Raw genomic sequence first — 19435 nt, forward strand, 5'->3', positions numbered from 1 at the left:
CCGAGTCTTAAGCCTCTGCTGAGCGATTATTCAAATGTTTTTCAATTAAAAATTCATTATTTTTATTCAAGCTAAAAGAAGATCTTTTCATTCTTGAACTCTATAAATAGGACCTAGTACCCAGCCATTTCTTTCATTCTTCAAGCTGAGTTCAGAGCCTTCAAGCAGCTAGGTTTACTTTAGAGTGTTAAACACTTGGGTTGGGGTTATAAGCTTTATCATCTTAAGCTTATTAAACACTTGGGAAGTAAGGTTCATAGTGTGTATTTCAATTTCGAGGTGTAGTTCGGTCATAGTGCATTCAAAGGTATTCATATTCCTAGTTCATTTCTGTATGTTTCATTAGTTTTTATAGTTTTTCTCTACTCAAATTCTAACTCGTTGTTTTCCATTCATGGTTAGGCGATTAAGTTCTTTGAACTTGAGGTTTCATTTCAGTAAGCTCTTCTTCTCGGTGCTTTAGATTCATTTCTTTTTCATCTTCTTCTTTTAGAATACTCACCTTCTCATTAATGGTTTTTAGGAGTGTTCCAAAATCCCGTCCTTGTTCTCACATCCCGGTATTTGGTAAGGAAAATAGGATAGTTATTATATGCTTATTTGATTATGCTATAGTATGTTTTATATATGTTATGATATATGTTTTGGGGCTTATAGTTGCTTAAATAGCAAACCCCAACTCTTTTATGTTTTTTGGGGCTTATAGTTGCTTAGCTAGCAAACCTCATTGTATTTTGAGACTTATAGTTGCTTAGTTAGCAAACCCCAATAGTTACCATGTACATGGGTTAGAATTATGATATATGTTTATAGTTATGTGTTATATGTTTATAGCTTATGATTATGTTTATATTTATGTTTCATGCTTGTAGTATATTTTCCTTGTTAGGCATTAGGCTCATTCCTTTGTTTTATATGTGCAGGGAAATAGTTATGGCGGCGGTAAGATTCTTGGCAGCTTGGGATTGTGTATTGAGGGAGAATGGATTTGGTGGACTGCGTGAACGATTCGAGGACGAAGTTGTTTAAGTCTTTTAATTATGATTTCTATGTATTTTCCGCACTTGATTTTGTAACCAATTTATTTAAGATTTAAGTTATGTTTCATTTTATTTTCAAAACAATGGGATCCCATATCCTAACCGAATCTTTATGTATTTCAACCTTTGCCTTACAGTTTTTTTTATAAAGTTATGAATGTTTCACATGTATGTTTCCTTAAGATTAGTATCTATGTATAGTAGTTATTAATGGTCCAAAGTCTAGAGTAAGTTGGGTCATTACATAGGTCGCTTGAGTTAGAGCCAAAATTCAGTTATTTATTTCCCTGATGATCTGGATACCATGAACACGACTTGCTACAACGAAATCTGGAATTTCGTTTCCACCCAGTTCTTTATGTCTGATAATTTCTAAACATTGTTTCCAATGAGTAAGATATCATCTACATAAAGGATTAAGAACACCACAATGTCTTTTTCCCTAAGTTGTTAAACACAAGGGTCAACTACATTTTGTTCAAAACCATAGGTCTAAATGTTTCCATTTAACCTTAATTCTAGGAGCTTGAAGCTTGTTTAAGTCCATAGATTGACCCACTCAACTTGCCAACTTTCTTGTCCAACTACTTTAAATCCTTCTGATTGATACATGTAAATGGTCTCATCAAGATAGCCATTAAAAATGCTTTTTTGATGACCATTTGCCTTATCTCTTAATCAAGAGTTATGGCTATGGATAAGACTATACTAAATGAATTTTTAACATGGCTACCGGAGAAAAAGTTTTCTCTAATTCAGCTTTCTCTCTCTGCCACGAGTCGAGCCTTAAATGTCTCAACCTTTCCATCTGCTCCTCTCTTCTTCTTATAGATCCACTTGCACTCCATGGGCCTAAAGTCCAATGGAACATCTACAAGATCTCAGACAAATTAAGAGTACTTAGACTCTATTTCCTGGTACTTGGCTTCGAGTCAAAGATCCCTTTCAGACTTACCCATTGCCTATTTAAAGGCCAACAGATCATTGTTACTTGTGTCCCCAACCAATTTGTGGGTTTCAATATCCATATCATAGGTACCGGGTTCTGAGAAACCCTCCCACTATGACAAGGCATCGTAACTTTCTGACTTGGATTAGTGGTTTCTAAATCTACCATGTTTTCATTGACTAGTGTCGATGAGGATGGAACAATAGTTTATTGTTTTTCCATCTAATACTATTTTGCTACGAGACTTGAAATTCATTATGTAGTCGTTATCCAGAAAAGTAACATTTGTAGAGTCAGACACTTTCTTGTCTACTGGACTATAAAATAGACCACCCTGAGTACCTTTAGAATAGCCATCAAACAAGCAAACCCTCAGTTTATTGTTCTAGCTTTCTACCTTTTTCCTTGGGACATAAGCATGACACCGCCAAATTCCATAATGACGTAAAACAGACCACTGCCAAATTCCAAATTCCAGAAAAGTAGCATTTGTAGACCCAAACACTTTCTTGTCTATTGGACAATAAAACAGACCACCCTGAGTACCTTTAGAATAGCCATCAAACAAGCAAACCGTCAGTTCGTTGTTCTAGCTTTCTACCTTTATCCTCAGGACATAAACATGACACCGCCAAATTCCATAATGACGTAAACCAGGTTCACGACCATTTCATAATTCTAGTGGTTTCTTGGAGACATCTTTTGAGATGGCACAACATTTAAAAAAATGTCACATGCGGTCTAGGTAGTATGTCTCCAGAAAAGATATGGGTAAGAAGTTGGTAAAGTTGAATAGCTTATCTTAGAACACACATGTTCATAAACGCGTCATTCACGCCGTTCAGCAACACCGTTCTATTATGGAGTCCTTGGGGAAGTTTCTTTAGACAATTCTCCAAGTTCAATTAAATGTTCTTGGTTATGATTATCCAAATATCCTCTACCCCAATCAGGTCGCAAGTTCTTTAATGTTTTTACCTAATATGGTTTTAAATCCATAGCAATGAATTCTTTGAACTTCTTAACAAATTCGTAGAATTCCTTTGCTTTAGGTACTTACATGAGTCTCTAGAGCAATTGTCGATGAAGATGGCGAAATACTCATAACTACCCCTCACTTGAACATTCATAACTCCCCAAACATTTGAACATACTAGCCCTAGTGGTTCTTTGGCCCTTTCTCCTATCACAGAGAATGGACTCTTGTCATTCTGCCCTAGAGACTAGATTCACAAACATGTAGGTCACCTTAGGTGAGTTCCCTCAAAGGCCCAGCCTTTGTTAGTCTTTGAATCCTACCATAGCAAATATGACAAGCAAAAAAGCCAAAGGTACGTCATTTCTAATGTTATTGACCTTTTGTCGTTTAACGGTCCTAGATTTAGCTATCTTAAACAACTCATTATTTAGAACATAGGATTCATTTAGCTGCAATAGGTATAGCCTGTTTTTCATTCATCCACCCCACAATTCACATCCAATTATAAAATAGGATTTTATTACTTGTGAAAGTAACTACAAATTGTTGTTGATGTAATAAGAAAAACTTAAATTAAAATTTCCATTGAAAATCAGAATAAAATAAACATTTTCTTAAAACAATATATTTATTTCCAAAATTCATTCAAGCTTATCATTTTGCCTTGTTTGATACGAACAACCCTTGATGGATTCCAAGTTGTGGCTTTTTATCCTTCATGGCTTTCCCAATGCTAAAAGGTGTAAAAAGGTACATGCATGTTTAGTAGATTTTGATTCAGCGATCCAAAAGTGAAGTATCATCCTCTAAAATCACATGCATCCAAGACAAATTTAATTATCTTGGGTTCCATATGCCTTGAGTGTTGGGAAATCTTGTTCCAATTCCCAGTCTCCTTGCAGTTGGAAACACTCCCATTTTTATGTAATTATAATCAAGCCCTGCTCCAAGATGCTTTGCAGCATTTGGTGCCTTGCCAGTGGACTTCTTGTTCTTTTTGTATGAATTTCTTCATCTCTTGCTCTTCGAAGAAGAAGCTTAAAGCAGCTTCTCCTTGAGCTTGTTTAGTAGTATTAGCATTATTTCATTTGCTCGAACCACCATCAACAATCCTCTTTGAAGGATTTGGTGATCGTTGCATAGGAAAAATAGGAATATCTTTGATTATCACAAACTCGATGTTGTCCATAATCAACACTATGTTGACGTTGGACAAACATTTCGTGAGGTTCTCCCATAGAGTAACCTTTTAGAGATTAGAGAGAGTATGAGGTGGGAAGCCTAGAGCTACGATTATCAACTAAGTAAAAATCAACGCATTGCTTGACAAACATTTACTCATTCAATTTTTAGAAATAGCATAACATACAAAATGTTTTGAGATAAGCAAAATACTAAAATGCTTATCTTTTATTTCTTAGGTACTTTAACTAGCCATGAACTCATGTGTCTCGGTAGGCAAGAGTCACAAATATTCACTTAGTTAAATAGATAAATATCTCAATTAATAAAACGTCATAGACTTTTATTAACTACATATTCCATCCGATAAAAGTAACGAAAACTCATGTGTCCCGGTAGGCGAGAGTCACAAATATTTCTTACTTTATGAGTTTAACCCATGGTTTTGATTATTATAGACTTAATTCCTATAGTCATCATAGGGATGAGTCTATAGAAGGTCCATCTATAACCATCTATCCTAAGAAATTTAACCATGTTAAGAAGTCCAGTGAACACCTTTCGTAGGGAGTCGAAATCAAAGAGCCATGAGGCCCCACTGAACTCCAACATTGTTAAATCAACGATGGAGATCGAATTCAAATTTTTAAAACTCATTATTAAAGATTTTAGTATTTTATTCTTTTTGAAAAATATCAACTTAGGTTTTCCAAATTATTAAAATAATTAATAAACCAACTTAGGTTTGCCAAATTATAAAAATAATCAATAAACCAACTTAGTTTTGCCAAATTATTAAACCACAGTTTATCATTTTTCCATTAATTCTAAAATTACCATTGAAAATTAATCAAAAAATTAGAATTAATTTGTTTCTAATCTATTATTAGGTCCAACTAAAAAGAATAACCTAATACAATTAAGTCCAACTTAAGTAAATGAGCCTTAACAATTTGAGCTTGCATGGAGGAGAGCTAGGTTTAGTATGTCGGACCCACTACTAAGGCTCCCTAACTTCCACACAAAGCCCAAAAAGACAGGAATTTGAACATTCGTTTCATTAATTGTTATTCAATTGATTAAGCTCAATCTAGTAATGCAAATGTAATGACCCGACTACTCTAGACTTTGGACCATTAATGATTACTATTCATAGACACTAATCTTTAATAAAACTCACAAGTGAAATAATCATAACTTCATTAAAACTTGTAAAACAAATGTTAAACTACATAAAATTTAAAGTAGGATATGGGATCCCATTTTTTTTAAAATAAAAACATAACATAACTTTAAATAAATGGGTTACAAAATAAAGTGCGGAAAATACATATAAAGCATAATTTTTAAAAGACCAGGAAGCAACTTCATCCTCGAATCAAACGCTTGATCCACTGATTCCATCCTGCCTCAATACACAACCCCCAAGCTGCCAAGAACCTTTCCGCCACCATAGCTATTTTCCTGCACATATAACCATAAAGGAATGAGCCTAATGCCCAGCAAGGAAAATCTAACAACATAAATCATATTCATAAAATTCATATTATATGCTTAAAATATACGATAAACATATACCATAAGCGTATCATAATCATATGTCATATATACTTATAATGGCCATTACTACTTGGGGCTTGTAAACTAAACAAGTCATATGCCCATTAGATTTGTGAGGCTTACTAGCTAAGCAAGTCATATGCCCATAAATTTATTGGGGCTTGTTAGCTATACAAGTCATATGCTCAAGCCTACAAACATACATAATATAACATTTCATAACACATAAATCATAAGACAACATATAGAATCCTATCATATTTTCCTTACCAATATACCGGGATATGAGAATAGTATCGGGTCTTTGGAACACTCCTAAAAACCATCATAGAAAGGTGAGTATACTAAAGAAAAAGGGATGAAAAGAATGGAAGAACTATACCATCGAAAAGATATTTACCAAGAATCTTACGTTCAAGATCTTAGATTTCCTAACCAAGAATAAAGAATAGAGTTAGGATTTTGAGTAGAAAACTATAAGAACTTAAGGAAACAATACAAAAATGAACTAGAATTTGGAATACCTTTAATGCTTCTATAACCGAACTACACCTCGAACTGAAATATACTATAAACCTTACTTCCCGAGTGTTTATTAAGCTTATAAGGATAAAACATATAACCCCAACCTAAGTGTTTATCACTCTTAAAATAACTTAGCAACTTGCAGACTCTGAACTTAGCTTGATGAATGAATAAATGGCTGGGTACTAGGTCCTATTTATAGAGTTCAAGAATGAAAAGATCTTCATTTAACTTGAATAAAATAATGGCTTTTTAATTGAAAAATATTTGAATTATCGTTCAGCAGAGGCTGAAGACTCAGTCAGAAAGATGTTGGACTTATCAAGAGGTTAAAGATTAAAATGAGCTCGGTTTTAAAAACATTCAAAAATTTGGTACATGAGCCGATATATCGCCCCTAGTAGGCGATATATCGCCTGGGCTAATATGCTCGAGGCTCGTCGAGGTGGTCGTGCGAAGTTACGTGTTTTTCGTATCCCCGTATGGCAATATATCGCCTCCTATAGCTGCGATATATCGGCATACGCTGAAATATTAAACACGTAATTACACTTTTTCAGCCTAATTTGAATTGAGTAAACAGCCTTGACTAAGTCCTCTAACGATTTCAAAGCTGCTGGCATACCCTAGGATATTCAAATATTGATCTTAATAAACATATTCCTCAAAAATACTTAATTATCATTAAACATATACAAGACAAGTGTTACTATCTTATTGGGTCTATCTAAACCTTATAATATAATAAATATCACCATCAATATCAGTCATATTAATCAAACCTTAGGTTAAAATTAATATTCTTAAACTATAGGTTAAACTTAGAAAATCTACAAGTGTTACTACGAGTGTCCAACTAAATCCCGGTCTGAACCAAAATCCATAGTCATAAAAATACTACAACTATTACTATTGCTACTACTATCTAGCTAGCTAAGTAAAGTTCTTGGACTCTACAGCAAAGCAAATGGGCCTTCACAAGTGGAACCACCCACAAGAGAGGAATTTAAGTTTTACATGTTAAATTGGGCCCAAATAAAACCTAACATTTTATTAAAGTTTTATTTGAGTTTTCCCACATTTTTCTAAACAAAAAAATGGGTCATCATTATACTTATAAGTAAAGTCCAAATGCAAAAAACAACTTAATAATGATGCTAGATATATTAATTTTCTTATTAATTGGATGGGCCTAACATGAAAACTTATATGACATGTTACACAACTTTATGCATCATTACATTTATCACCAAAATAAATAAATCAATTGCTAAAATAAATAAATCAATCAATATCTAAAACAATTAATTGAGTTATCAAAATTAATTTATTTATTAATTAATTACCATAAGTTTTTCCCAATTGAAAACTTACCACATAATTAATTAAACATAAAATAATTTAATTGTCATTAAAGAAAATATCTCAAATTTTTAAAATTGGATACTTAAATATTTCTTTAGCACAAAAAAAACAAAATAATATATTAACCAACTTTTATATCATATATATATATAAACCAAAATATATATATATACGGTCATGTTTGTTTCTTTTTTCAAAAATTTATATATATAATTTTTTTTTTTTTAAATCAACCGTATAAAACCAAAAAACAAATCAAGGTTATTTTTTTCAATGAAGATTTTTTTTTATATAGTTATACTTATACCCTAATTAGGGTTTTTATATATATCATATCAATCAAACATAAAATTGGCAGCCGCCAACTACCAAAAACAAAAAAAAATATTGTGCAATTTTTCAATGAGCATTTTACCAAACACTAATTAAGATCTAAAAATGCATGCATGAAAAATATGACAACTTAAATTAGCAATATGACACATAAACATTCATATCAAATTTCATGTACCATCCAATTATACTTTTAAAATTAAGCATGTCAACAAACACATATAATCATGCATTCTTAACATTTAGATCTAGACAACCTAGGCACTGAGGCCAATTGTAGGATCTTGGAATTTAAATCTAAATGCATGATTCCTATTATTTTTCCAAACACATAATAGAAACATAGAATAACATGATATACATATGAACATCAGATTCGTAAATTAACATAAATACAAAGATGTAGAAACTTACGAATACGCAGCGGAACTGAAACAACTCTTTTCTTCAATCTCTCTAACCCTTGATTCCTTTCTATAGCAGAGTATTATCAAGAGATTGAACTAGATCAGCAACACAGTCTTCCTCACCATTTGATCAACCTAGAACTAGTGTGGGTTGGTTCTCAACACATAAGATAGAGATCTAGAAGAGAAGAAGAGATAGTGGCTAAGAAATGATTAGAGTGTCTAGGTTTTTACTTACCCAATGAATCAACTGAGACTGACTTATGAAAACCCTAGATATCATATTCCTCATATAGACAACTTAATGGGCTTTATTTAAATTTAAATTTAAATTTGAATTAATTAAAATAATAAACAAAAATATAAAAGCTCTGGGCTACCATAAATGGACTTGAGTCCAATCTCTTTGTTTTGAATTTAAATCTCAATTGGGCCTAAATTCAAAACATTTTATTTTTTTAATTAACTAATTAAATCCTTATTCAAATTAACTAATTATAATTTGAAACTTGATTTAATATTATTTATTTATATTGATACCAATTTATCAATATTAATAAATTTACCCAAAGATTCTCTTTTATTCTCTAAATCTCATACCTCTGTAAATTTTCCAAAATTGACCTAATTAACTTTAAAAATCCTAATTGATAATTAAATCAATTAATTGAGACATTCTAGATGATTTACTCAAAGGTGATTCAGGGACCATGGATCCATGAAATCAAGATCCAATAAGTTAGTGTGAATTTATTTACGAATAATTTCACTACCTTATTAATTCCTCGTGACTCCACTATAAACTCGGAATTGAACTCTTGAATTCATAGAACATATTTTCCAAACCATAAATACATTAACCATTATTATAACCATTACAGTTAGTCAATCCTCTATCGATGACTTAGTAACGAGCTGAGTGAAAATTACCGTTTTACCCCTCATCAGTATTTTATCATTAACTCCCACTAAGTTCCTTATAAATGATATTTCCGTGAACTTAATCACAGAAATGAGATCTCAATCATTTAACCTTTTGAACAATGCAATTAAGGAAATCATATTTTCACTTCTCATACAGAAGTTATAGATTTCATATCTATGAATAATACTCCCACTCAATTACACTACTAAATCTCCAAGATGTAAGTATGGGCTAGATCGTAGGGTAAGTTGGTAACGAACAAGTCAAACGATTTAAATAATATACTTAGTAGAATATTATCACTTAGAATTAAGATTGACTTAACCTATGGTCAATGTTGTGACATTGATTAAATTTGATAACAACGATACTTATTTATCAATCAATCATCAATATCGGTCCTAGTCCAATGTAACTAAATACATCTGATCTTATCTACTTGGTCAATGCCTTAGACAAGACATCACACCCCGAATGTGTAAGTAGATCATATCGTAGATTGCCTAATCAGTGAAAATTCAATGCACTGATCTAATCTTAGGACTCGTTCTTTTGAACATATAATTACAACTATAATCCACTGTGACCTAGTCACTATAATTGTAACTATCCATATGTTCAGGATTTTATAAATATTTGTATTATTTCAATAATCATATAATAAAACAAGCAAGCAACACGGTTGTCAAACTAAATGATTTCTACTACTTTTATTGACAATATAAAATCACGTTACATGTCTTACATGGTTTTATAAGGGCATAAAACCCAACATTTTCTTGGTTGTATTAGAGAATTTATAGTTTGGCATATGGCTAAAACTTCTACTTATCTCGCTAATTTGTCTAAGGATGTTCTTAAGTCTAATTCATCATTTACTTCATACCTTCCTCCTCTTTTTGGTGAATTAGTTGACCTAGACCTAGGATCAAAATGATTCCATTGTTGTGAATTGACAGATAAATCTTCAAGGGCGTCCCATGCCTCTTGTCCTTGAACTTTTAAAAAATTTATGGTATGCATAGATTGAATCATTTGACGATTAAAGGGAATTTAACCAAGCTTTTGATTTGTCTTTTAATGGAAAAGGGAATAATCTTAGTTTAACCAACTCATTAGAAAATTTTGGAAATTTAAATGTTGAGCAAATTTCTAAGAAATCTTTGACATGCATGTAAGGATCCTCTCTATCTAACCCATAAAAAGATGGCAACAATTAAATGATTGATGGTTTAAGCTCAAAATGGGTAGCAGAAGTGGTAGGAAAAACAATACATGAATGGGCATTAGATGAAATAGGTGCAAAATATTCAAGCAAGGTTTTTTCAGGCACAACATTTTCATTAACAGGATTTCTATTAATAGGAGCAATTGGTTCCATGCTGCTCAAATTTTTACTAACACTTTCAATTTCAAACAAAGATAAAAGTCTTTTTACTAATCAATTTTTAGAGTTACGTTCCCAATAATGCATACAATTTTTACAAACAAGGCAACAAAAATAATCTCAAACAAACAATTTTATGATGTGGAAGATCATTTAAAACTGCAACCACAGAGCATACTTAGAATTTTTAGAGATTTCACAACAATATAATTTTTATGGTTTACTTGTCCCCAGACCTATTTGATTCCACTTACTCGCACACTACTAACAACTCCCTAAGGTTAATTAGCAGAGGCGGATTGAGAATTTTGTTCAAATTTCCTTTAAGCAAAAATTGTTTATGGTGAAAGGACAAGATTTAGGTTTTTTTTCACAATCACACAATAATATGCTAAGATAAATAAAATAGGGCAAAATAGATAATGTTAACTAAACTTGAACAAAAGTTGGGAGGCATAGCATGCCATCAACCATAACAAAAATAAGGTAAAAATTAGGAGGCACAAGTGTCATTAACTAAAACATATGGTAAAAGACTAGGAGGCAAAATTATCATCAACTAGTAAATTGCACAAAAATATAACAAGATAAATAAAGAAAATTACAACAAAGTTTAGGAGGCACAAGTGCCGTCAACTAACAAAGATACACAAGAAATAAAAATTACAACAAAGTTACAATAAAATTGGGAGGCACAAGTGCCATCTACTATAAAAATTAAAAAGATAGATAGGAGGCACAAATGCTGTCAACTAAAAAAATGAAATAAATATATAAGTAAGTTTTTTTTTATGGGTAATAGAACTGTCCCAAATTTTCATCTTATCTTTTTTTTAGTTTAGTTTTATATATATATAGATATATTTATATTTTTGTATATATATTTTTTTAAGTGCAAAGATTAAATAAGTAGTAGAAGAATTCACTAACCTTGAGAAAAATTTCGTTTCTGTTCTTGCAACTCCCCGGCAACGGCGCCAAAAACTTGCTGGACCCAAAATGGGTATGTTTTAAATATGAAAATCGCAAGTGCACAAATCGTATATATAGTATATAGTTCGTGTAAGCAAGGATGTCGAACCCAAAGGAGTTGCCTAAAATAAAATAAAAAAAGAAAACTATTTTAAACCAACATTAATAAACTCTAACCTAGCTCCAAAGATTGATGATGGGATATTGGGACAAGAAAATGAAATACAGACAATATATATAACTAAATTAATAATTGTAAACAAGATGGTAGAAGAAAGATTATTAAGATAATAGAATCCACAAAATATAAGTTCGATAATATTTATAAGTACATTGATTCTCAAGTTTTAGTAAAAGTAGAAATTAATCAAACCATCACTTATTCAAATTAGATATTCTATTTAAGCACAAGTTATTATAGAAATATAGGATTTATCTTCACTTTTTAAGACAAAATTTCAAAGTATTTAGTGTGAATCAATCTATAGAAACAACAAATAAATTAATGAATATTATTTATAAGGCAAAACATAATATTTTTGTTCTAAGCATTTGATGTGCACAATTTAATGGCACACCTTAATCAAAGAATATTATGATTTTGCACTAATGAAGAACAAAGTGTAAATATGTGCTAACAATAAAAAATACATGATATTTAAGATAAAAGAAGATATTTGAAGAAGAAAAATCCATAAACTTTGTTGCACAAATGGGAAATCAACATACAAAATAAATACTATCTAGTTACATATAGCTTTATCATCACCTTAATAATCTTAAAAAGTTTATAAACTCATAACTAGAAGAGAAATTACAAACAAAGAGAATACATACTTGAAAAATGCTCTTGAAAAACACTAAAATGGAGGAGAGAATGGTATAAAAGATGATGGTAACCAAAAATTGTGCACCCTCAAATGGTCTTGAAATTCCCTATTTAATATTTATAGCCAAAATGAAAGCATTAAAATAATTAATTTAAATTAATTAAATTGATTAAATTAACTAAATAAAGTAAATATGGCATGTAGAGGTAAATTTTAGGTGTAATGATGATTTTGGGGTAAAATTTGTAGAAAAGTTGGATAAAAATGTGGCATTTTTGGACAAAGGATAATGGGACATTGTTGGGCTCAAGAAGAACAAAGGGGCTTGTTGGCTGCTGCAGGTGGGCTATGGAGGCGGGCTGTTGGCTAGGAGCAAGGGCAGCAGGGCTTTGGGCCGAATGGAGGCAGGCGGCCTGTTGGCTGGGAAGGAGGCTGGCAGCTGCTGGGCCGTGGGCATGTGGCTACCTTGCGTGGGCTTAGTGCAGACTTGGGCTGCTGGACCTGGGCCTTTGGCTTTGCAACAAGATCACCAATTTATCTTTCTTTTCTTTCAAAACTAACACTTTTCTTTTTTTTTTTTCTCTTCTTTATTTTCAAGCATAACAAAAAATGCAAAGTACATCCTACAAAATAAATAAACATTAAATTATAATCAAATATTTTCAATTATAAAATAAATCATATTAAATCCATGAAAATATTAATTGAAATTTAATTTACTTTGGCAATTAAGTACATTTTTAACTTTTAATCTAACAACACTAATTTCTAATAATTAAACTACAACATATTATAATAAAATATCTATAAAAACACACAAAATCTATAAAATCATGATAAGACTAATAAATTCAAAATTACTTAAAAAACTTAATAAATTAATTAAAAACTCAAGAACTAATCAACAATTGGCTTACAAAATGTGGTAAAATAACTATATTTTGTAGAGTTATCAATGACGATCAGGCGGATATGCCTTATGAGAGAGGATTGCTACAACTGGGGGAGTTTTATTTTCCTTATCATTTTAATAATTTTCATTAAAGACAATGTAATGTTCTAGTGTGGGGGAAGGGAAAATTGGTTGTAGCATCCCAAAACTCCTAATAATGGTTAATACTTTGATTAGTGTATCGGGAGGGCACATGGGGTAATTATGTGAATTATATTATTATATAATTGAGTATGCATGATTATGTGTATTAAATGTGTTTAAAGACCCGTTTTTGTTAAAAATGAGTATTTTCGTAATTTTGACTCGTTGATAATATATTTGTAATTATTTTGTGTATGTGCACTGAGACCACATTATAATGTGGATATATATATATGATATTCGACATGAGTGGATCCTTTCGAGTGTTTTAGCGAAAAAAGTCAACACATGGATAAATAGGGGTGCACATATGGACTCGAAAACCCATAAGACCCGCCCGATCCGCACCAGAAAAACCCATAAATTTGAAAAAACCTGAAAGGTCGGGTCGGGTTCGGGTGTAACAAATTTATGTACCAAGCCTTATTATTATTTTTTTCAGTTTTTACTTTTTAATTTTGCTTTTTAGTTTTAAAAAAACTTAACCCTAAACTAAAAGGCCCTCCCCCCGAGTCCCAACCCCCCAGCCCCCACCCTCTTCCTCACCTCAGGGCGCCACCGCCCACCCACCCAGCCAAACTAGACCACCACCCAACCCAGGCACCCACGGTCCCACGCCCACAGTCTCGACTCCCTACCACCAGTCCACCCACGCACCTACGATTCCACGCCCACCACTCCCGACTCTCACTCTCTCACTCTCTTGGTTCTCCTGCTCTCCTAGGACGGCTCGTTCTGGTTTTACGGCGACTCAACGTCAACACCGGCAAGGTGAAGGGAATAGGAAGGAGCACACTAACCTCGGTAGGCAAGGGTCACGCACGCACGGCAGTCGGCAATACTCGGCAGAGGTATATTTTTTGTTTTATTTTATATTTTAAATGTATATATATTTATATTATATATTAATATTATAAATATTAATGTGTGATTATATGGTTATATAATATATATGATTATTACGATGAATAATATATAATGTTTGGCTTGAATTGAAATTGCTATTAGTTAGTTAGTTTAATGGATATTGGATTTGGATATTTGGAATTTTGAATTGCTTTGCTTGATTGTATATGTAAAATTAAATTTTTTATTAGTTTAACTTTGATGTATATCAGATATTTAGAATTTTGGATTGCTTTACTTGATTCCGTGTGGTTTGTTTGGTGTTTAGTGGATATTGGATTGTTTTGTTATGCCTCTTCTCTATCTGTTGTACTAGACTGGATTAGTGGATTTTAGGTCTGCTCTGTTGTTAATCATTATATTATATGCTTTTTTGTGCTCTATAGTTTATGGATATAGATTAAGATCAAGTAAATGAAACTCCACCACCTCCACCTACCAATGAGAAAAACCTAAAAGAAAGGGTAAAAAAAGAGAAAAACCTCCTTTGCCTAAAAAAAAAACAAAAGGGTCAAATATTTGGGAGCATTTAAAAAAATTTCGCCCAATTAATCCTAATGATAAAGAATAGATACCCAAGTGCATTTGCAGTGAGTTCTTCTGTGATAGTAGAAAGCATTGGACAAGTCATCTGTGGAATCACTTTAGGAATGTTTGTGAGTTTAGTCCGTATAAGTTGGATGTGAAAAAGCAAAAGGTTTTAAGTTTTGAGCTGATGAAGGGAAGGAAGGAGGGGGAAACAACTTTAGTTCCAGTGGCTTATAACAAAGAGGCATCCAGGCTTGCCTTATCAAAGTACATTGTTTTGGAAGAGTTACTTTTTAGACATGTTGAGCGGGAGGGTTTCCGACAATTTGTTAGAACCATATAGCCTAAGTTTGATATCCCTTCCAGGATGACTGTTGCTCGGGATGTGTTGAAATTGTATGATGAAAAGAAAATGAATTTAAAAAATAATTTTTAGCATGAGAGGGTCTCCATCACCACTGATACATGGACTTCTATTCAGAATTTGAACTATATGGTCATCACGGCATATTGGGTTGACTCTGATTTCCATTATAAGAAAAGAATCATAAAGTTTTGCCTAATGGTAGATCACATGGGAGAGATTACTGGCAAAGAGATTAAGAATTGTTTAAATGATTGGAGCATTTCAAAATTGATTGCCATTACTATAATGCCCTGGATAGCCAAGACTGCTACACTGTGTATTTATAAAAGTGCAAAACTCGCTAATCAAGTCATTTAGTTAGAAACGTGTTACTGAAACTATAATTGAACTAGGGTTAAAAGAATTTGGTCACAAAAATTGTATTCCATATAATTAAACATTTTAGTACATGGGATCCCAAAAGAAATAGCGTTTAAAAGTCAGTTTACAAAATTTCAGGTTATAGGTACGGCTACTAGCCACTCTAAGGCAAAACAGACATTTAGGCTTTTCCGTCCTGTACCACTCCTCGGTCGTGGCGACCGATCAGCTGACTATGTACATTCAGCCTCAAAGCTCTCCCACTCAGGACTGGTCCACTTTACCCTTGCCTTTACCTGCACCACATAGCACCCGTGAGCCAAGGCCCAACAAGAAAACACAATAACAGAGCATAATCATCAATCAAACGATCAGATAATTCATACAGTGTAATCATATACCCAACAGTTCAAAACATCCATATAATCAGGCATTCAACATACCAAGCTTATCAATTAACATTAGCAACCAATTCACATATAATAACCAAGGTCGACGCCCTTAGTTCGCACCCCCTAATTATCCTACTAACTCCGGCCCGCTTAAACCGAGCTTAGTGAATATCAAGCTGTCCTCAGCTACCAGTGGCCGAGCCGCGCCCTGAGCGCAAATATTGATTCCGGCACTCTTAGGCTATTATCACATGTCCCATGGCATAATACAATCTATGACATCACACAGATATAGGGAGCTCTTAGTCCCAATACAAACACATAACTGGGTGCAGTTTTCTTACCTTCGATTCCGTTAGCTTTGATCAGTGAAACCGACCCTCAAGCACGATCCCTTACGAGCCGTAACGTACACCTAGCCACAGCCATAGATCTGAATCATCACCAAACTTCAATTCCAAAACCTAGCCTCGGGACCAATCCCGAGCCCTCGAGAAGCCCTAATTCCACCAAACGGGGTGGTGGAATCAAACCCCAAGCCCCCAGGCAAAAACCTAAGAAATATCCCAAAAACCCCCCTTCTGGAAATAGGGTAGCGCTACAGCGCCATAAAGAGGGCACTATAGTGCTACAAACAGAGCCAAAAAGCTCTCTGTCCACAAGGCCTAGCGCTGTAGCACCCAATAACTGGCGCTACAACGCTAGTCACAGCTCAGCCAAACCCCAAAATTCTTCCTTCGATTTTCCTTGAACCAAACCTCTCCAAAACTCATCCAAACCTCAGCCATACCCCAAAAAAAGCCCACCAACATCTATAACTCACTCCATATGACCCAACCATACAAAACTCAACCACATGCACCCCAAAATAGAGAAACCACCATGATTGATCTTGAAACTCAAAAACTCAACAGAACACCAAAAAACTTCAGAATTTCTTACCTTCAATGGAGAAATTCGACCTTAGGCTATCCTCCACACTTCCTTAGCTTTCCCTCCTCAAAACCTCAGCCTTAATTCCCTAGAATTCCCATCCAAAACTAAATTCAAAAATCTGTTTCAACACAAAACCAGAAACTCAAAAACAGCCTTGAAGCTTACCTCAATTAGACTTACTTCATGTAGAATCTTCTAGCTTTACCAAGGATCCAGGTGCTAAGCTTTGGCCTAACCCTCCTCTGAACCACACCTCCAAAAGCCCCTCAAGAAATGGTGCAAAAAGACAGAACCGAATGAGTGAGAAAGGGTTAACTTAGGTGTTCTGTTTTTCCTTCCTTCTTTTCTTTTGTCTCTTTTGTTTTCCTTTAGGCTTCTCAAATAATCTACACATTCCACTAAGCCAATAAAGCAGAGTAATACTTATCCCTGATTTTAAACCAAATGACCAATTTTCCCTCCCATAAATCATAAGCCTTTAAATCATTCTAAGGGCATTTTGGTCATTACTCCCAATTCCCGCTAATTCTTCGAATGTCTCTAATATTTACCGCTTACATCCCGACACCTAAATAATCACCAATTATATTCCTCAATATCAAATAATCTCCAATATATTTTCTAAATTCCCATAATTACCCCCAGACTCACCCCGAGCCGGGTATAAATCCCCGCCGTGACTTTTTTGCTAAACCGCTCACTAGAATCACCTTGAGTCACAAGCTACAAATATATCCACATAATAATTTGTTATCAATAATTTATCACAAGTATTTACATTTATGCCCTCAATGGGCCAAAATTACGAACATACCCTTATAGCCTAGTAAGGGCCTACATGCATTACTAGTACACATAGTCATGCATCACATATATCCAAATAATCATATAAGCACGTATTTAATCATTTAAATCACACGTAATCCAATTACGCCCTCCTGGCACCCTAATAAAGGCCCTTAAGCCTTATTAATAAATTTGGGTCGTTACAACTATCCCCTCCTAATGAGAATTTCTTCCTCGAAATTTACCTGAACAACTGAGGATACTGATCCCGCATCGCTGACTCAAGCTCCCAGGTCGCCTCCTTGACCCTACTATTTCTCCATAATACTTTAACCAGAGGAATTGTCTTATTCCGTAGAACTTTATCCTTCCGATCCAAAATCTGAACCAGTCGTTCCTCATAAGAGAGATCTGTCTGCAATTCCAGATCTTCATACTTCAACACATGTGTCGTATCTGAGACGTACTTCGAGAGCATAGAAACATGGAACACGTCATGAACTCCCGACAATGACAGTGGCAAAGCTAACTTGTAAGCCACCTGACCGATCCTTTCCATGATCTTAAAAGGTTCAATGAATCTAGGGCTTAGCTTGCCCTTCTCCCCAAATCTCCTCACCCCTTGTAGTGGTGAAACTCGGAGAAACACGTGGCCCCCAACCTGGAACTCCACGTCCCTACGCTTGGGATCAGCGTAGCTCTTCTGTCTATTTTGTGAGGCGAGCATCCTAGCTCGGATTTTCTCAATAGCTTCATATGTCTTCATATCCGGCCCCAAATACTTCCTCTCACCCATCTTATCCCAATGAATGGGTGATCTACATATCCTCCCATATAACATTTCATAGGGAGCCACTCCAATCGTTGATTGGTAACTATTGTTGTATGAGAACTCAATCAATGGAAGATACTTACTCCACAATCCCTTAAAGTCGATCACACATGCTCTAAGCATATCCTCCAATACCTGAATCGTCCTCTCAGACTGTCCATCAGTCTGAGGATGAAAGGTTGTGCTGAACTTCAGCTGAGTTCCCATAGCCTTCTGCAAACTACCCCAAAACTTGGAGGTAAAGATAGGATCCTGGTTCGATACTATAGACTTAGGAACCCCATGGAGACGTATGATCTCCCTACATACAATTCTGTATACTGATCCACAGTATATGTCGTCTTCACGGGAAGAAAATGAGCTGACTTGGTGTATCTTTCCACTATCACCCACACCGAGTCATGAAGCCCTACTGTCCTAGGTAAACCTCCCACAAAATCCATCGCAATATCCTCACATTTCCACTACGGAATACCCAAAGGCTGAAGTAACCCTGCCGGTCGCTGATGCTCAGCCTTCACCTGCTGACAGATTAAACATCTGGCTACGTACTCCACCACATCCTTCTTCATCCTGGGCCACCAGTATAACGTCTGTAGATCATGATACATCTTCGTGGTACCCGGATGAAGTAAGTACGTCGTAGTATGTGACTCATCCAATATCTCCCATCTGATCCCCTGATCAGCTGGAACACAAATTCGTCCCTAGTACCGTAGCAAGCCAACCTCAGAAATATAATAGTCCTTAGCTACTCCCGCTAAGACATTCTCCCTAA

Source organism: Humulus lupulus, chromosome 3 (assembly GCF_963169125.1).
Source record: "Humulus lupulus chromosome 3, drHumLupu1.1, whole genome shotgun sequence".
NCBI lineage: Eukaryota > Viridiplantae > Streptophyta > Magnoliopsida > Rosales > Cannabaceae > Humulus > Humulus lupulus.